Source organism: Meleagris gallopavo, chromosome 3 (genome assembly GCF_000146605.3).
Source record: "Meleagris gallopavo isolate NT-WF06-2002-E0010 breed Aviagen turkey brand Nicholas breeding stock chromosome 3, Turkey_5.1, whole genome shotgun sequence".
Taxonomy (NCBI): Eukaryota; Metazoa; Chordata; class Aves; order Galliformes; family Phasianidae; genus Meleagris; species Meleagris gallopavo.
In genome coordinates this window covers 32,878,991-32,900,632 of record NC_015013.2, presented here as the reverse complement: position 1 = coordinate 32,900,632, position 21,642 = coordinate 32,878,991, and the positions used below count along the sequence as shown (strand labels likewise).

Genomic DNA, 21,642 nt, shown 5'->3' with positions numbered 1-21,642 from the left:
AGAGATTCACGTTCAGCTGTTTACTCACATTTGACTCTAATTCAGTCACCACTTTACAGATCATTCTTTTGCAAATAACAGGTTATTGTATTTTATCAGGTATTGTTTGTACAGATTCAGTCCAGACATCACATTGTTTTCATAACTGATCAATCGTTGCTCCCGCTATTATTTTCCAACACCACACTTACATGTTTGCCTGGATGAATGCACTGGAGCTACTCCAGACAGTTCCCGATGGTTCACTGCTATGAGTGTCCCTTGATGATGTTGATTACCCACTGACTGTATTAGAATGAGAACAGAACAGCAGTGATGCATGTCTGTGCAGGTGTTGGGAAGCTGTTATTCCACTCAGAAACAAACTAAATTTACTGTAGTCCACAGGGTCCTTTACAGGACCACTTGTGCCCATGTACTCCTTCTGATGGATGTTAAGTGGCGCTCACACCATTCATGTTTTGTTTCTTGTGTGGACATATTTATTTGTTCAAAAACAGGATAATATCTCATTTCCTGAATCTTTCCTATTCATTATTTAATATTTTCATCCATTAGAATCCTTGTCCTTGTTTAAATTATTTTTACAGTAGTCACATAAATACCAGGTCATGAGCAACATTCCAACAGTCAAAGCAAAATGTTTCAGGGGCAGTTTCCACATCTTCACACCATCTATGCATCAGGCAGCAAACTGTATAAAAAATGAACAGTTCAACATATCATGAACAATATTTATTTATGTGTTGCAGCTGATTATCAAAGAATAGGAGTTAATTTTGTGCCAATGAATAATTGAACCAGCCTTGCTATCCTCAGTATAGATTAGTTAGTTTAGACTAACCACATTTCACTGGAATCACAGTACTTGAAGGACTAGACTTCACGCTGTGCAATTTGCTCAGCCAAAATTTGCTCACGCTCATCTTCAAAAAGGGCCGGAAAGATGATCCTGGTAGATACAGACCTATCAGTCTCACCTTGGTGCCAGGGAAGGTTATGGAATGGATAATCTCAGAAACCATCATGGATCAATTAAAGGTCAACCAAGGGGTCGGGCCCTGCATTCATAAACCCAGCATGGTATGGTATTTATGAATGGTAGATCCTGTTTGACAAACCTGACTTCATTCTATGACAAGGTAACTGCTTAGTGGATGAAGGTAAGGCTGTCGATGTGGTCTACCTGGACTTCAGTAAAGACTTTGACACTGTCCCCCACAACATCTTCATGGAGAAGCTGGCTGTCCATGGTTTGGATAGGCGTATGTTCTGCTGGGTGAAACACTGGCTGGATAGCCAAGCCCAAAGTGTTGTGGTCAATGGAGTTAAATCTAGTTGGTAGCCAGTCATGAGCGGTGTCCCTCAGGGCTTGGTACTGAGGCTGCTTCTATTTAACATCTTTATCAGTGATCTTGATGAGGGGATTGAGTGCATTCTCGGTAAGTTTGCAGATGACACCAAGTTGGGAGGGAGTGTTGATTTGCTGGAGGGTAGAAAGGCACTACAGAGGGATCTGGATAGACTGGATTAATGGACCAAGGCAAACATGAGAATTTCCATAGGGCCAAATGTCAGGTCCTGCATTTTGTTCACAACAACCCCAGGAAACCCTATAGGCTTAGGGAGGAGTAGCCGGAAAGCTGTCTGACAGAAAGGGACCTTCGTGTATTGATGGACAGTTGGCTGAATATGAACCAGCAATGTGCCCAGGTGGCCAAGAAGGCCCATGGCATCCTGGCTTGTATCAGGAATGGTGTGGTAAGCAGGACTAGGGAAGTCATCCTGGCATTGCACTCAGCACTGGTGAGGCCTCACCTCAAGTACTGTGCTCAGTTTTGGGCACCTCAGTACAGAAAGGACATCGAGGTGCTGGAGCAGGTCCAACGAAGGGCAACAAGGCTGGTGAAGGGCTTGGAGAATATGCTCTATGAGGAGAGACTGAAGGAACAGGGGCTGTTCAGTCTGGGCAAGAGGAGGCTGACGGGAGACCTTATCGCTCTTTTCAAATACATGAAAGGTGTTTGCAATGAGAGCAGGGTTGGTCTCTTCTCACTGTTGACAGGTGACAGGATGAGGGGAAATGGCCTCAAGTTGCAGCAGTGGATATTTAGGTTGGATATCAGGAAAAGCTTATTTACAGAAAGGGTGGTTAAGCACTAGAATAGGCTCCCCAGGGAGGTGGTTTAATCACTTTCCCTGGATGTGTTTAAAAACCGTTTGGATGTGGTGCTCAGGCACATGATTTAGCAGAGGGTTGCTAGAGTTAGGGTAGTATGGTTAGGTTATGGTTGAACTCAGTGATCTTTAAGGTCTTTTCCAACCTAAGAAATTCTATGATTCTATGATTCTAAAATTGCCTTCTGTTTGAATTAATGTGTGTGTGCTGCAGAGAACCAATGCCAGCACCAAACTCTAGGCAGGTTTTGGAAGATCTAAGAACACACCCAAGTCACAGTAAAAGCAAACAAGCTGTGATGTCGTTCCTGCAGTCACAGTACTGTGGCATTTGTATGGTACATTTTTGCATTGTCCAAAGCAGAAATGAATTTCCAGTTTAAAACTTTGGGTATACAGTCTCTCTGCCTTCAGAGTGTGAACGTTACTATTGGGTTTTTTACTTTCTACTGTCTGTTATAGTGAAATACAAGATCAGGAAATTTAAAATTGTATAACCTGGTAACCGGAGGCACCAGAAGGATTTAACACGAGAGAGCATATAACAGGAGGGGAGTCACATGGGTGTGGCTGGACCTCCCCCATCTTGTTGCTCCTTTCTAATCCCATCAAGATTTCCCAGGCCATGAATACTAACACCACAAGGAAAAAAGGCTCAGTGACAAAAGTTAATAGCAACAGACTACAGTACAGCTGCTTATTCAATATCAGATGTGAATTAATTGGATCATATTGCAAACAAATTTGAGACAGTTTCAGATTTAGTCTGTCTTTACTGTGTAATACAAACAAAGCTCATATATTGTGAGCAATTTACTAGGATACTTGCCTACAGCTCTGTGTAGCAGCTAAACAATTGGTTTGGCATTTTCAAAGAAACTGAACTGGTTCCCATGCTTCTTCAATGCATCTAAATTAAAAGTATACTTATCTGTATTTGTAATGTGCTAAATCCTTTTGCATTTCATGTTTCATTTAGGCCTTCCTTCTGTGATATTGCCAATGACTAAGAAGGATAGATTTCAGTGCACTGCCTACTGCTTCCAGATGTACACATAATAGATGTCACTAAACATGAAATTTCAGATTTGTTTCGTGTAGACAAATACATTCAATTTGTAAATCTCAATATTAATGTTAAAACCAAAATGGATGATTTTTTTTTTCCTTCTGTATCATAAAAGACCAGTTATTGAAATAGTCAGTCTCCTTGCTTAGTTAATATAGCAAGGAGGGAGGAAATTCCTGAAACACTGGTATATTGACAAGTGGAGTTTATATCTGGATTTTACATCTTTAAAAAGAATGTTATTTTACTACAGAAAACAAGAGTGGGTTTCTGTGTAGTTTTCTTCAGATTCGGTTCCTACTGTCTTCACTGGTGATGAACGTGTAAATCTGAATAAATATTTTAGTCCTGAGAGAAAGAAAAAAAAATTGAAGCATTTTTTTTTCAGTGTCTGTGCAACTCTGACTTATTTTCTTATACAGATGAATCTACTGGTCACTCTTGGAATAAGTTAGCTTTTCTGGACCTGAATATATATAGCCTCTAAGAGACTTTTTGTCTGGTACTTGGATAGAAGAGTGGAAGAGAGCCAGCCATTTTATTCCCAGTGTGTTTTGCTGCATTTCCTGAGTGAACAAACCCTTTTCTGGTCATGTGTTTCCCTGCCTCTTCAGAGAAGTGTGGAGATGTTAATTTTTCCAGCCTTTCCGGGCAGGAAAGAGAGTCATTTTTCAAGGAAGATCTCTCAAGCCTTTTCTGTTGACATGATCCACTGAGCCTGTTTCCCAAGCATGAGATGCTATCTGCTCTACTCCTGCCCACATTTCCAAGTAAAGCAATACAGTATCTAAATGCCTGCTTCTCATCTCAGCTACACCTTGGCAGACTTGCACCTGTATATCAGAAATATGTATGTTAAAAAGAACAGACAAATGTGCTGACTATCTTCTCTTTGACATTCCTTTTTCAAACCTCTTTTGATAGTCTCCCCCAAGAAAGAGCATGAGGAGTGTGTGCAAACACTTGTTCTCCACATTAAGCCTGACTGAACGATTTCTCTGCTATTCTGAGCTTCTGGTGAACTGAAAATTACCAGCTGTACTGATTTGTGACAAACAGTGTGTGTATGCATACATACACATGCGCATGTATGTACATGTGTGTATGTGCAGCCTGGAGAAGAAGAAACAAAGAGATTAACATCATCATATGTGATGAAAGCAAATTCATGTTTATGACCCAGTTCCATGAAATACAAATGCAAGAAATAGCTTATGGTTAAAAGTATTTATTGGAGCCCTCACATTGGCATATTATGGACTGTATGCTGAACAAGGAATTGTCTAATTCATTTCTTTGCTGAGATACAGTAAATGAATAGGGAATCAAATACAAAAGTACAGTCATCATTGCTCAAATTTGAAAAAGAAAATGAGCTTGGGTTAGGGAAGAATACAGGTATGCTACTTGCACTTAATATCACAGGATGGCTGATCCACTCTAGGTGTGTTCAGTTATCAATAACAAGATAATTTTGTAATATTTTGCTTAGTAAATGTAATAATGCTTAACACACACACACACACACACAAAAGATTAGAAGAAATCAGGTTATCCAGGCTCAATGAGCTAACACTCCTCAGCTGATTTGCAGTGACAAATGGTAACTCATTAAACTGCATAACATATTTGCCATCCTTTGATGTCTATGCTCTTAAAAGTAAAGTGGTAACAACCTAAGCTTTTTTAAAATCAGTGTTATGTCACCCCTTGCATGTCAAAATAAACCACAGTACCTATATAAAAAACATGTGGTAACAACTCAAATCTCTAAATCCTTGCCAAAAGTTGACTTCAATAGCTGTCTACAGAGTCTGCCAGAATACTGTCAGCCAACTCATACCATGTGTGCCTTATAGGGTAGTGGCTTCAAAAGGACATCAGATTTGCCAATATCTCTCCATCTTTCAGACATAATTTTTGCCATCACTCATGAAATGTAGTCACATGTAACAGGAAGGAAATACACGATGGTCATCAGCACAAGGCACACCTTGGGGAAAATAAAGAACAGTTATAGATCTTGAATAGGAGCACTTTGTGCTGTCAAAATATAATTATCCAGACTAGGATGTATCACTACATCCTGAAATAACACTTTTAAAAACACTTCCTGTGAGAAGTTCTTACCGGAAAACCTGGGAGCCAAGCACTCCTTTTAGGAGTTCAGACATTTATCTGAATTCCATAATTGATTTTCTCAAAGGATGTTTATAAACACAATGTGAAAACTGCCTCTTTTCTGAACAAGCCTGTCTAGCTTGTTCCTCCAACTCCGACTGCTCTTAGAGAAGGCCTCTCCTCTGAGATCTTAAATATAGCCCATCTTTGACGTAAAATGTGCTGTTTTGGGCTGGGAGATGGGCAAGAAGTGCAGAATTTGAAATTCAGAAGTGTGACTGTAATTTCACTGTAATCATAATCAGATGGCCGCTGCATGAGAAACAAGGAGTTCTATGCTATAACTGAAGTCACATCTCTGCGTATGGGACAGGTGTTTAGTGCCATACAGTTGAGTTCCAGTAGGCATATGGGAGAACCTTCCTACTTTTCGAAATGAAATTTGATGTCCTTTATTTCACCTAGCAGAATAGGCAAGGACATAGACAATCAGTCTGCTTGCGGGTTGAGAAGGCAGTATGAGTGATTGCTGCAGAATCCACTCTAGGGAATGCAGTTCTTGTGTCTCTTTCATGAACTCAGGATCTCAGGATGGGCTAGCAAAAGATCACTGACGAACTTAGAAAGAACTCTGATAATTCCCATTGTCAGTGTCATTTGCTCTGCCCTGAGGATTTTTCAAATCTGAACTTGTACAGAGATTTGCATTCAATATCTATGTGTCTGGGGTTACAGGAACAGTGCTCTGCTTTGATGAAATAAGCAAGAAGCAATGAAGGCTTGCATTCTGGGCAGAATGGCTTGAATGAGACAACCTGTAAAGGATGCAAGAGAAGTTGGGGCAAAAGATGCAATGAGAGCAGAAAGAAAAAGAAGAAAGAGACTGGGCCAAGAAAAGAAGAGTGGAGTGGACAAATGGGTAGCTAAAAAGGGAAGGCAGACAAAAGCAGTTTGGGAGCCTGCAAACCATCCTATATTAAGGGTTTGCACACCAAACAGATGTAAAGGATTGGAATGAGTTTCATAACTGAAATGGCCAGTGTGGGAAAAGAAAGAAATATCTAGTTCCATTGAGGCTGAGGCTGAGGTGTGAGTTCATTTCACAGAAAAATTCTAACATCAGGGAACACTGTGTGCTGATGTGTAAAGAGAATGCTGGCAACAACTCTGCCAATGATGGCATGATGTGTACAGAGCAGTGGGAGGTGGGGGGATACATACGCGGAAGAGAAGAGCAAGTAGTTGGTAGAGAACTCCCCCTCCTCCCTTTGTCATCCAAGATGATTAATGAACCTCTCTGTGGCTCTGTCCTGGTCTCATCAGAGAAAGAATCCAGTTAGCTTTCTCATAATGGCAGAAGTAATTAAAAAGGGGATCAACTTCAGAGGAACATAAAACACACACAAAAATCTGTCTCTTTAATGATATCCCCTACATCCTTTACTGGCGGGGTTTCTGCTAATCTAATACCTGTTAATTTTCTTTCTAATTAGGGCTACAGCTCACCAGAGGCTGTTTTATACTTAATTTGTTGGGGTTTTATTATATGGCTCAACAGTCAGCCAACCACTGCATGCATCATGTGATCCTGGTTGAGATCTTTCAGGCATTACTGCACACTGAGGCCCTTGGAGAGAACGTGCCACTACAATTTGTGAGTCACCCGTTCTTGCTCTGCCTAGGTCTTGTCATGTGTGTGCTTGTCAGGATTCATCTCCATCTCCATTACCCTTGGGGCAGAAGTCATAGTTTGTTTCTGCTCACTTGTCTGATTTTTAGCAGATCATATTCCCATCTTCAGAAACCTAAACAAGTGCCATCTTTGGAGTATTTAAGGTGGAATTCTAAGCACTGATCAAATTCAACTCAGAAACATCTTTTAGTTTACATAAAGTAACCCAGTTCAAACATTTTTTTAAGGCACAGGAAGACTGCTATACAAATGAAAATAATTAATTCAAAAGCATTCTTTACTGTTACCAAAAAGAAAGTAGCCATTTTTCCTTATCTATCATTTTATTATATATTTACTTACAAGGCATTAGAATAAAGATGAGCCAGATTTTATTTTTCTGAAACACATCTGATATCTATCTTTCTTAGCTCTGTTTTTGCCAGAAAGCTTTGCAAAAAAAATTATGCACCAGTCAAACAATTGGGAAATTATCAGGAGAAAAATGAAAGTAGATCACAGATTAGCAAAGTACATGGTGCTTTAGAAAGCAGAACTCTATGGCATATTATTAAGTGATCATAAGCCAGCCCAGGGAATTCATTAATTTTTGGTTTTTAGGATGTCAGTTTCTGGGTAACCAATGGTATTAGTATAGCATTGGCCGGCTCCAGACTGGTGACTAAAGAAGATCACCAATGTCTGTTAAATTGCAAACCTCAGGCTCCATCTCTGTGGATGGAAGAGGCCATCTGAATGGTGGTCACTCACAGACCATGACTGATGAGAGCACGTTATGTCACCCCAAAACAACACATGAATTCCAGAGAACTACCATCCTGCTTATGTTAGTCCACAAAGCATAAATTTCATGCAAGCAATTCCCATGACTTTGTCTCTACCACTCTTGCAAAAACAGTATAATGGAAACTCCACCTATCTCTATGGCAGTCATAGAATCATAGAATCTCCAAGTTTGGTAAAGACCTATAAGATCATCCAGTCCAACAGTCCGCCTATCACTAATAATTCTCACTAACCAAGGTCCCTCAACACAACGTCTAAATGTTCCTTGCACTCCTCCAGGGTCAGTGACTCCACCACCTCCCTGGGCAGCCCACTCCAGTGCTTGACAACACTTTCAGAGAAGTAGTATTTCCTAACATCCAGCCTCAATCTCCCCTGGTGCAACTTCAGAAAAGTTCTGCTCTCCCCACTTGTCTGGTTGTCTGGTAGGATTTTACTGAAAGAGAAGGAGAGCACCAAAGCCAAAAATCTTCACAAACAATGAATAAAAATTAAAATAATGAATAAAAATTCATTCGTGTCACCAAATAATCTAATCAGCCCATCTAACCTAATAGCTTTCAATATATGAGCTTACTCTAGCTAGATCAAGAGAATAACTGTTCTAGTCCTGATTTTGTCTACAGAAGCTAGTGAAAGAAAATCTTCAGTGGTATTTGGATGGGAAAAACACAGGAATTAGAATTCCTACACAGAGAAGTTTAGTGAAGTATCAGAAAGGAAGCTGGACTTTTAGTTATTGTGTAGGGATGTGCAAGATGTAGCTGACAATTTGGAAAAGCAATGGAGTTACTTTTCCATCACTCATGGAAGACCAATTTTTCTAGGAACATATAAATTAGGGTACAAGATAATGTATTGTTTCAATTCTACCCAGTAAAAAGAAATCATGCTCAACTGAAAATGAAAACATATATCAGCTGGAAAAGTTCTGCAGTACCTTCGCATTGAAGAGCACAAAGCACAGGAAAACAGACAATTCAAACCTCATGGAAATGAAGGAGCTACAGATGGGGAGAGGTGTTGTATTGGACCATAACCATAATCATATTTTTCTGAACAAGCCCTTGCAGGCCTAGGTAGATCTCTAGAAGGAAAGCCCTTGAACAACAGGAAAAAATAGAGAGGGCACACCTGCACAATACACATTCAGAATATGTATGTCACATCACCCAGTGCTTGGTAGGCCCAATGTACTTAACATGCTTCTCAGAAAGACAGCAAATATACGCTGGGAGTCTTCAGACAGAACTTTTTCCTGACCAGGAAGTCTCTAACTTGGAGGTCAGCAGAACTGTGGAGGAAGAATGTAGCAAGAGAAGAGTTATTCCAGAAATGGTCTGCTCTCCTGTTCCTCCACGGGCACCTGCTTATTGGCTCCTCTCAGACAGAAAATGCCAGAATGGCTGGAACTTTTCCACACAGAAGGCATCTCTTAATTACCTACTCACTTGCCACCAGCCTCCCACCTCTCACCTTCACGGTGAGAGTATGCACACGGTATTTCACTTCCTGTCTTCCTTAAGAGGGACTGCAAACATCAAGAGACATTACTGCTAATGCGATCATCAATGACTGTTGCTGAATATCCATGCAGAAACGTGTGCTATGCACAGGAAAGCGAACAGAAAAATATCCAGCTCTTCCTCCTTCTCTCCATTCCTCCACCTATAATAGAAAGTCACAGAATCTGCATCCCAGTATCTCCTGCCAGAAGGCTATTTACATTTCTCCGGGCAGGGGTTAGTTAGGGCAAGCCATGCCACAGTAGCACTCCTTGCCCATACCATACATGTAAACACTAATATGCATTTGAGCACCTGATTTTAGCCAGGACTTCTTGCATCTGCAAAAATAAGGAAAAGGGCAAATTTCATTTCATGTACATGTGACAGCCAAAATCATCATGCTTGGTTCTGTCTGGGTTAATTTAATTCCTCACAAGAGCAACAGAGGGAAGGTCAGGAAATGGAAGCACCTCTACCCTTTTAAGACAAACTGCAGCCTTTCATCTCCTGGAGTCCCAAACTGTCCCTGGTTTTCACTCTTACAATGTAACTTCCAATTTGCAAGGGAGTGGTGGGGGACAGATGCAAGTCAAGTGTTTGGTAACAGGATTGGTCCCATATGAAGCCAGAAACACAAGCAAGTAAGGGAGAGTCAGCCCTGACAGAGTCAGACACAATCACCAGGCAAGTTCATAGCATCAAGGCAGGTCTAACACCTAGGAACTCGGTCCATAAATTACGATCCAGCCAAATGAAAAAAGATGAAAGGGGCCCATTGCCAGGCATTACTGCAACACAGCTGGAGCTATAAGCAGGCACATTTATAGCATAACTTGGGCAGGGTCTGAGATGTAATGCAGTCCTTGAGAGGAGAGAATGGGGGGGGGGGCACCAGGTGATGCTTATCAGCGCTATTAAGAGCATTCATACACACAGGCTCTTGACTCATTTTTCTAGGAGCTATGCATCCAAAGAGGTGAAAAAGAGCCAAGAGAGTTTGGCCTGAGCCAAGGAATACCCAATGAAGTAATGAGCCCCAGCTGTTCCAGCGAGTCTAACGCTGCAGTGGTGTCAAACAGGCTCAGCTATTTCCTGTCCCAGAGTTTTGCCCCAGAACATCTGAAAAATAAACAAACAATGGTTAGGGCCAATCTGCAGTGACCATGCCCAAGAGAAGAGGCAGCCAGCCAACATGACATTTGCTTTCCTCACACCCAGAAAAGCCAGGAGCAAACAAACTCTTAGGGGGGACTAGGAGAATATTAAAGGCCTCAGATTACACTAGATTTAAAGACAATCACTGTAAAATTTAGCACGAAGTACTATCTTAATAGAGTGTTTTCATTATGCATGGTTTCTATGCAAGAGCACAGAATTACTTTTGCATTTCTCACCTTTTGTTGTTTTCAAATTCATCCTTAGGATTCTGATCATGACTTTTTTAAATTGAATTTCTCTGCAAGGAAACAAGTAGTCGGGTGAGCACTGGAACTGGTGCAGCCTAATTTTGAACAGCATTTGCTCTTGTGATAACTGACTTTTAAACTTCTTCATCCCATTATTAATGACCAGAGAAAGGGAGTCTACACAGGAATTAAAACTTTGCTGAGGAGCTGACAGCCACTGTCTCTGAACAGAGTACGTTCATTGTCTCTGGTCCTCTGTCAGAACTTAACCAAAACTGACCAGCTCACAAAAGATACATACACACATTAAAAAAAGAGAAAAGAAAAAAAAGCAGGATTGCATAAGTCTCATTCCTTACAAAAGTAAGCAAAAAAGTGAAAATGTCAATCACAGAATGGACACTCTTGAAATCGTTTTCACAAGAACGCTGGAAACGCTCTGCAAAATCAGAAAAGTGGGGGTTCTGAATGAATGTATGAAAGGAACAATAAATAAGATATTAATATCTTGTATTTCTTAGTAATACATTGATCAGACTGTCTGCAGAAATTGAGTAATTTATGCCTTAGTCTCTGAGGCAAGAGAATAATGACTTTTATATAATGGGAGTATTATAAAGGTTTTGAGTCTCGCTCAAGATCAGAGAGGAACTGTTGAGAACAATACCTGAGCCATAATGCCTAAAACTATTGGAGAGAGAAAATTATATCTTTATTCTTTGCCCTTCAATAACAGAGGAAGGAGAGAGAGAATAATAATAGGGGCTTCATCACATTTGACAAAGTAGAACAGTGGCCAGCTATTTTTTTTTTGTAATCTACATAGGTTAAGGAAGATAGGAATAATTCCTTGATTTTTTATTTTTTTTTTAGATAATATTTAGCAATAAAAGAATGATATAAAAGACAATCATCTTTTGGTATATCTTTATGCTTCAAACTATAATAAACTTCTTCTTCCCTGCTTGTGAATCATGGTATATGTAGGTCACTATGAAAGTAATGCCTCCTTTTTTTTTTCTGTTTATTTCTGTGGAAACTAGAACAGCTATAGAGAGCACAATAGCACTATTTAATAGAGCAAATTCTCAGTTACAAAACACCACTTTTCAACATAGTCACATTTTCACCAGCAATGAACAGGAGCATGCCATGCCTGTAAAAATCTACATGGCCATCCAGAACATGGCTTGTCTTTCACAACTATTGCCACTGCTAAAACACACCACTCACCATCTCACAGTGCTCATATCCACTGTTTGGTCTCCATAAACATTCAGTAGGCATTGATGAATGTCAGTGAGTGCACTTTTTCCGCATGGAGGAGTTCAGTCACATACCTTTGCTCCACCTGCAATTCCATTGTCCATGGTCAGATGCCATTTTGTCAGATGGCCCCCTTCCTGCCATCTTTCACATAGTAACATGTAACGGAATACTGGTGGGAAGGTTCAACCTCTACTGCCATGTCACCAAGATCCACCTCTGAGGGTGTGGGCCAACATAATAAAATAGGAGGCATTATTTTCAGATCAGCCCTCATAGAAGATGTTCTCAAAAATCAACCTAGTTCTTCCTTTTAACTCACATCCAACCATACCTGAGAGATACTTGCCTAAAGCAATGGCAAATAGCAACTTTAATGATGGAATTGTAACAGCTCTCCTAGGAACTATAATTAAGTACTAGAATGCCCTTTAATATTTTTTTTCCTTTGATTTGGCCCTGAATCTCCTTTACTGCAGTTTAGAACTATGGTTTATTCATATTTAGATCTATTGTCCTATCTATTTTGAATGCTTTCAGAACAGACTATTTTTCCTGTATTGGTACACCTGAGGAATATTTCTCCTACCCTCCTTTGGAGTTCTCTTCTGAGATTTTGTTTCTTTTTTAATTTCTTGCTGGTCACAGTCTCCAGTGATTCTTTTATCTCCGCAGAGTACCTCTATTTGGCCCACATAATCTCTGAAGTATTATGCCCAAAATGCCATGGAACACTCCAGCTGAATTTTTTCCATCATGCACACTTTGTTACCTCCAGATCTTTTAGTTTTATTTGTTCTTGTGCAAGCTCTGGCAGCAAGTAAAGATATGCATAAAAGACAAGATAGACAGAAGGACAGAAAGACATACAGAAGAGTTCAGAAAACAAAAATTTAACTTCATTTCCTAGTAATTGGTGCATTACTACAAGCATTACAGATGTTCATAAGCTCCTTTAGAATTCAAAGACTTTTCAGGCATCCTCTTGTTATAACATCCTACTCATCTCCTGGCAAAAACCAATTCTCCATTCCCAGCGTGATAATACTTGCAAATTTTCTTCAAGTGCGAGTTTTTCAAGTGAATTCCTGAAGTTTATTCCTCCAGATTTGCAAGTGAGTCCAGTGTGACCTTTAAGGAACAGAGCAATTAATAAAGCTCCATATACTCATTTCAGCTGGATCAAGCTATTGATATTGTATAGTAGAATTACCTCTGTAAATAACAGGATAAACACTGAATGCCATAATACTTTTTTTTTTTTTTCAAATGTAATTTCAGCAAGTGTCTGAAAAAAAAATTGTAGAAAATGGTCTTTTCTTTTAGTCTACTCTCCTTCAACAAAAGCTGAGGATGTTCCAGATGGAATGTGATTTCACAGTGCAGCCATGAGACTGAAGCTCCTGCTGGTCACACTGCTCTTTAACCTAACTGGAAGTTACTTCTCATAATGAACTGCAGACAAGAATTCTGACTGACTGCACTAAGTAGAGCTAAAAATAGAGAATTTTCTGTGAGCAAGAAATTTTTGTGAGACACATTAAGCTATATTAGTGGGCTGATATCCTAGAATGACCTGTTTTCAAAATATTCTTAGTATACAGTCACCACTGAACACTTTCTAATCTTGTTCCAACACAAAATCTGTGTTTCCAGGATGCTTTCTATAGGCTCTGGGCAGCTCCAGAGATTCATGGTTCTGTGACAAATTCATCATGAAGAAAGTATTCCAGACACAGACCTTGGAAGCATGTTCCAAGACTTTTAAAATCTTAATCTCAGTTCTGTGATAGGAACATGCACAGTTTTCAGAACCTCCTGCCTCCTGGGGCTTTCAGACTTACAGCTTTAGGAAGCCTCAGAACATATTTGGCAACCCAGAGTTAGGGAATACTAAACAGGCACAGGGAAGCTGTGGTGCCCCATCCCTGGAGGCGCTCAAGGCCAGGTTGGATGGGGCCCTGGGCAGCTGAACTGGGAGGGGGGGGCGGGGGGGGCAGCCCTGCCTACAGCAGGGAATGGGGCTGAGTGGGCTTTAAGGTTCCTTCCAGCCAAGCCATTCTGAGATTCCACGATTCTTCTTTGGATTTCCTCTGAAACACTCAGAAATACCTGCTTTGCCAGGAATCCAGCAAATCCAACAGGAATTCTACAAAACACCTGTGTTTAAAATTAATGAAAAATACTTGGAAAATACTCACATTCAACAAATATTTAACTGATCAAAACCTATTTCACTGAGAAATTTCCGATTAGCACTCAAGCAGAACATTTGACCTCAAAAGAGAAAATATGTGTACATATAGTTTTCAGAGCTGGTCATCGTCCAGCAGCCTGGTGTTTTCCTTGCCTCACTGCAGGTTTGGAGAGACAAAAGAGAGAGGAGAAGAAGACTACATATTCATAGTTCCATTTGCTAACAGCACAGTGGCACTTACTTTCTGATTTTACAAAACACATGCAATTTTTTATATTACATTGTCTAAAACATGATTTCACTGAAATTCTAAACATACATGGTTACACTGAGCTTTTTTCCCTATAAAATTTCCTTCTGTTCATACTATAAACTCTATGCATCTTTCATACTGTTTTTGAACCAAGATTAAAAGAGCTATTGATCTTCCATTGTCTTGTGTATCATGTCTTCTAGTCTTTCACTTGCTTCTTCTAAAATAGAGGATCAGCCCCCTAAACCATATCTACATTAAATATAAAATAGCCTCTTGTGAGCTGTAGCCCTAATTAGAAAGAAAATTAACAGGTATAAGATTAGCAAAAACCCCGCCAGTAAAGGATGTAGGGGATATCATTAAAGAGACGGATTTTTGTGTGTGTTTTATGTTCCTCTGAAGTTGATCCCCTTTTTAATTACTTCTGCCATTATGAGAAAGCTAACTGGATTCTTTCTCTGATGAGACCAGGACAGAGCCACAGAGAGGTTCATTAATCATCTTGGATGACAAAGGGAGGAGGGGGAGTTCTCTACCAACTATTTGCTCTTCTCCTCCGCGTATGTATCCCCCCACCTCCCCACTGCTCTGTTCATGTAGTGCTATCACACATCAAGAGTCTAATAAAATCATTTTAGATTCTTGCCCTCTTGTCAAGTTCCTCCAACTTGACATTTCACATGTACTCTCCAAAATACCTGTTCAGAGTAGCTTCCAGTTCTGACTGTACTAGTACTACAAAATAATATCTCCACCTATACATGATCTTCTAATCACAAGTCCTGTCAGACAATCAAACTAGCATGATGGCAACTACAAAGGTCATCACATCTTAATTGTTAAGTTATGCAAATTGAAGATACATCATCTGAACCTTCACAGTTATGTGTGTGCCTCTTACAGCAACAGATGGGATAGAAGAAATTGCATAGAGCAGTAGAAGGAAGGAAAGCTGGGCTAATAGTTAATGCATAGAGAGGCAGTGTTGTCAATTTAATGGGCAGAATGCTTTGAATTAGACCCTTCATCTAGAAGCCTGTGGAAACTATCAGGAGTTTGGGTAAAAGATGCAATTGCTAGCTTTGCATGGTAGGTCTCAGCAAACTAACATCCAGATTTTTATCCAGTGAACACAGTGCTACTTCTTTCCCTTTTTGTGGCAGAAACCATAGAAAAAAGTGGAGAAAAAGGTAGAGAAAAAATAAATTCTTGCAAACCTGATCAATATCCATACATCTACCAGAGAAAATCAGTAAACTTCAGACATGGCTGATCCAAGATGGTGTTTCAGTAGATTAATATCCAGCAGAAGCTGCTTGAAAGGAATGGTTACTGTCAAAAGGTGGCTGAAATGTTCCTTTAGCAATTTCTTGGTTCAGGGTTCAGTAATCTTGAATAAACATAGATTGGACTGTCACACAATAGAGAAATTGAGACCAGACAGCCCAATTTTTAAATACATTTTAGCAATATACACTGATAATAAGGAAGAAATGCTTACAAATTCACTTCTCCATTTCTAACATTATTGCAAACAAAATACAAATCAACCAAAAAAAAAATCTAATAGGTAGCATCATGTGGATTCAACATCATGTATAGCACACCCTTCACTTCCAAAGTAATGTTTTGTTGATGTCCAACATTCATATCAAAAGTGATCTTTCAGATCTGAAGGGTGACAGTGCAGTACATTGTTCATTTCTGTTCATTTTTGTTTTTCTTTATTCTGTGGTAAAATCCTGGACCTAGTGAACTCATTACAACCTTTATCATTGATTTCAATATTGTCTGATCTTCTCAAGAACACATGAAAACTCCTTTCTGAAAGTAAGCAAACAAAACAAGACAAAACAAAACCAACAACCATATAAAATACATAATGCAATACATACATGAAGAAAAGATACTCATTCCTCTGTATCACAGCTTTAACGTTAATATTATTAGGTACAGAATCATAGAATAGAATCATAGAATGGTTTAGGTTTTATGAGACATTAAAAATAATCCAGTTCCAATCCCTCTGCCTTGGTCAGGGACCCTTTTCAGTAGACAATGTTGCTCAAAGCCCCATCCAGTGTGGCCTTGAAACTTACAGGGACGGAGCAACAACTTTTTTGGGCAGCCTTTTCCACTGCTTCACCACCCTCTGAGTAAAGAATTTTTTTCTTTATATCTAATCTAAATCTACACTATTAATTTGTTGCCATTACCTCTTGCAGTTACTACATTCCCAGACAAAGGATCCCTCACTAGCTTTCATGTAGACCCTGTTCAGGTGTCAAAGATCTATCAAAGGCATAAGGTGTCCCCATTACCGTCTCTTCTCCAGGCTGAACAAGACCGGCTTGCTCAGCCTGTCTTTGCTACAGCCCTCTGATCATACTCATGGCCTCCTCTGGACCCACCCCAACAGTTCCACGTCTTTCCTTTGTTGGGGACCTCAGACCTGAACACAGTACTATGAATGAGGTTTCACAAGAGTGGAGTAGAATGTGAGAATCACCTCCCTTGCCCTGCTGGTCCCATTTCTTTTGATGCAGCCCAGGATAAGGTTTGCTTTCTGAGCTGCAAGCGCACATTACTGACTCATGTTGAGTTTTTCATCCATCAACATTCTCAAGTCCTTCTCCTTAGGCCCACCTTCAAACATTCTCCATCTAGCCTGTATTTATGCTTAAGATTATCCTAACAGAGGTGTAGGAACTTGCACTTGGTCTTGTTGAATTTCATGTGGTTCACATGAGAATCGCATTAAGTTCAAGTTCAAAAATATCTGTTCCAAAATTTGGACTCAGCCTTGAAGGACTTTCATTGTCTGGTAATCCCTGTGTAAGTATCCCCTTATAACTAAGGAAGATTTGCCTGTGCAAGGACAAAGTGTTCTCTAAGGCTCTCTAAGTTCTCAAAGTGTCATCTAAGGCTAAGACAATTCTCCAAGGAACAGAGGACCATTACAAATCTCATTCCTTTCTTGTGCAAGGCTCTTTGAGTTTGCTTTCAGAAAAAATGAACAGCAACTTGTATTTAAAATAACATTTTAACCTAATGGATATTAAAAACAAAATCAAAAGCAGGAAAGCCCTAGTAAAGGTAGTGGTAATACAGAAAACCTCAGTTCAAAACTGAAAAAAAAATATAACTGTTCTTGTTCTTGTTGTAACAAGGTCAGACGTCTATTTTGGAAAGGCTTTTTATATTGAATAACCTACATTTAATGGGAACTTTACAGTTTATGTACAGCATGAAGTAGGAAAACTCTACTGCATGTGATGAGATATTGGACAAAATGGGAATGCAAAAATAGATGGACAAATATAACTAAATGTGCAACAAGAAACACAAAATCTGAAGCAGGTGTTGTCGTAGTTGTCAGCTTTCGGTTTCCTTCTCTATTCAAATTTTCCATATGACATCTCGAGTCACCCTTGAAGGGTATGGAAGGGCAAAGTAAGGAGCAGTTATCATATTTTTGGTTTTACATACATAATTCCAAGTTTTTTGAAAAGCAGATTAAAAATATTTGCATATTTGTTTAAGATTTTGTTTTCTAGAATTCAAAGTTTTGCTTCTGAAAGTCTAGAAAAGATTTCTGGAGAACAAATAAGTCCCAAAATGTCAAAACCTTAGATAAAACATGTAAAAAAACACAATTTAATATTTTATAGAAGTGTTTTTTAGAATACTTTTCACATATAAACAAATAGTCTGGAAGAAATTTTGTATGAGAGCATAAAGTTTGAAATTCTTAATGAAAAAAATTTAAGAGGCAAAAGTATCCAAAGTTGCATCATTTGTGCAAGGACTGAAATGAGAAAATCCTCACCATTGTGAGCATGCTACGAAAATAGACAGCACTGGCAAACAAGAGTCAACTTCACTAAATGAGGGAAATACCAGCAAGCATAAACCTCGACCTCTAGCAGTGAGTGACTTCTCATTTGAAGACTTAGAGTTCTACGTACATAACCACCTATTTCTGTCAGAGTCTACTCTTGCTGCAATCCATCCCTGGGCAAACAGCCAGTGCAAAATCTCTCCAGTACAGAAGCCCCACTTAAGCCATGGGTTTAACAGGAACATAAATGAAGGGAGTGGTTGAAAATAACCTGCCCTTAAAAGGCAGTTGTATTTCAGGATTCCCAGGCTATGGAGAAAAGGCATCTGTAAACAACAAATCCCTCAGTTTTGCCTTTCCACATCATCTTCTTCTCTTTGGAAAAGGAAACCTTGAGCAATTCCACTGAAAGGAATAGTTGCACAGTAGGAAAGAGAACTTTCAGTGGTTTTGTTTTTATTTAAACTCTCCTCCCTTGTCTACGCTAACAGTAGTTGAGAGATGGAGTACACCTTTTTTCCAGTTGTGCACAATGTAAGGACAGGGAGATGTGTACTCCTGGAACTTCTTTGCAGATGGTGAGACCTACGTCTTTTCCGCTAGCTCATAATCTGCCCCCTAGCTTCCCTGGGGCCAAGGAGATGAGGATGATCTTTATATAGCTCTCCTCAGGGACTGGGTGAATCACAGAGTAACAACTAATCCCTCCTGCGCCCTGCAACTATATAACATCCCAACTGAATAGCAAGCCACAGAAAATAAATTGCAGTTTTAAATACAAAAATCAGGCAGAAAGAACAAGCGTGGTTAGAGTAGTTATTAATTTCCGTCGTAAACCAAGAAATTAAAACAAAGGTAAAAAAAGAACACAGCCAGAGATTAGGAAAGGTGCAAAATCTGCCTATGAAGGGCAAGATATCACTTTCTTCATTTTGGTACCTGATGTTTTGCACATTATCAAATATATATATATATATATATATATACATACACACACCCTATAGGTATTGAGTGAATCTTCTGCATGATTTGTTATTTTTTCTGTTATAGAAGGCAAGGAGATTTTTTTTTTAAATGTCTGGCCACCATGTTTGGTATCTGAGCTGTATCTCATGCACTGTTTGTCATTTCATGCCACTTAGAACAAATCCCAGCTGGCCAGAGTCCTAGTCCTGTGGACTGTGAGTCATGGATATTAAATGACCATCATGTGAGCTCCTGCATGCTGCTGTGCTTAGTGTGTGACACTGTAAAGTTGTACAGTATCTTATCACAGAAGATCATCAATGTTAACACACAGTCTGAGCAGGGGTGGTTTCTTAACAACACAAATAAAACACTCATTCTAGCAAGCAGGAAGCAAGGGTTAAAGATGTGTGAAGCAGAAGCAGAGATAAGACTGTTTTTTTGTTTATCAGAGGACCAGTAATGCAAAATTAGCTGCTGATTCTGTAAGAGCAGAACTAGAGCAAGAATGGAAAATAATGGACAAGTTTGCTAGAAACTTTAAGTCTTCACAGTTAAATCCAACAACAGTCTTTTCATAAGGTAAATACAACTTAGTCTAGTCTTACTGAAGTATCCAATTAGGAGAAGTAACTGAATAAAAACATTGCAGAGTCTGGCTATTGAGAACCAGTATAAATCCTGAGATGACTGAAATACCATCTCTCTGTTCAGAATTTCAAAACAAATAGTAAGAATTTTTCACTGACTTGATATGGACAATCCTTGAAATGCATGGTTCCAGTCTAGCAGTAGCCCAAGTAAGAAGACATACTAAGCAATACATTTCATGCTAATCAATGCCGTGCAGGAAATCTGTTCTACAGATCAGACTGGAAAAATCTTTGAACAAGGAGGAAACATCATTTTCAAAGAATAGCATTTCATACTTGGATTAGGCAGTTCTATTCCATTCTAGTTATGAGCTGAGTAAATTCCTCCCGTTAGTGATAAGACAACAGAGAGGAAAGCCCCAGAAGAGCTAGCCATAAAAATCCATTTCATCAGCAAGATTAATTTACTTAGGAAGGAAATTCTTGTTATCCTCGGTGAAGTGTTACACTGTTACCTTCTGCAGATTAATATTACGTACTGCTATCAAAGATGCATAAGTCTCTAACAAATCAGTCTTCAGTCACTGCTGTAGGAAAATGACTTCTCTAGCTGCCTGTCTCAGCTTAGATCCGTTTTTCAATCTTGCATATGTTTTTCCTCCTTCCAACCACTACCAACTCCTTCCCACTATCCCAGCAGTTTCCCCTATCTTTGCTTATATTTCTACCACATCACAGCAGAGCAGTCAGCTCTCCTTAGGTCAGCAGAGCCACGCATTCATAGCATACACTTTCTAGGAGTTTTCAGCATCGAGGTATTTAAAATGTATTATATTTCTTGAGTTAAGTATTGAAACTTTTGTATTTGAAGCCTGTTCGTGGGCCAAAAGAGGCTATTAAAACTCATTACTGATGTATGACAGTTCAGCGTCTTAAAAGAGATGACTGAACTCAGATGAGGAAACTATTTAAATTGATCCAGATAACAAAATAAACAATATAAAGACATCAGTGAGTCTTATCAGAGAAGACTGAAGCAGTTCATGAAACATGAAGACTAAAAATTTGGGAGATTTTTGCAAATGAGAGAATGAAGAAGGAAACTTGCTGCCAATGCAGAAACGAGATGCTAGAAAAAGTTATGAAACTTCACTGAAGCTATTCAAGATACCAGCATATCAGCAGCCACTTCTGCATAAGAAAATCTGAGCTTTGGGAAGTAAAGACATGAACTGGAGAATCTACTTAAAATCTTCTAATCCTAAAGATCTGGAATGGCTTCTGTTGGCTAATCCATACATTGTCACTTGTTGTCCCAGTTTGCGACAATCCAGTTTTCCTGAACTACATAAAACAGTCCTACAAGTCTGAAAACAGCCTGGTAACGTGCAAACAATGTGTATGTGACAGTAAGGCTAGTCAAAAGCGCTGGAGTTCACAAGAACTCATTGGTTTTTTCCAGGTTCAATCTTTCTTTTTAATTTATCTTGTTTAAGTGAAAGCATTTTAAAACTGTTTTTTGAAAACATACTGGAGTAAAACCTCCAAGGGATTTTTTTATGAATAGATGTAGTTTATTTCTAGCAAGAATTGATGCTTTTGCATAAGGGTTGGAAAGCAGTTATACAAGCAGAGGAAAACAGAAGTCACCATTGATCTCTCAGAGATAGCGCAGGCCTGTCAGTCTAATTTGGCTGTTTGAGAATATAAATATTTTCTTCTTTTCCTTCTACAACTGTGATAACAGTCTGTAAGCCAATGT

General features: G+C 39.3%; 1 long non-coding RNA gene across 1 annotated transcript in view; it reads right to left on the bottom strand.

Moving 5' to 3' along the window:
- Window positions 1–4,212: 4,212 nt before the first annotated feature.
- Window positions 4,213–21,642, bottom strand: part of LOC104910194 — a 29,296-nt gene continuing 11,866 nt past the window's right edge. Inside the window, exons 3-4 of the long non-coding RNA XR_004159207.1 lie at window positions 10,750–10,811; window positions 4,213–10,474 (exon numbers count right to left, since the gene is read on the bottom strand). This is a non-coding gene — a long non-coding RNA (uncharacterized LOC104910194). The remainder of the gene's footprint in view (window positions 10,475–10,749; window positions 10,812–21,642) is intronic.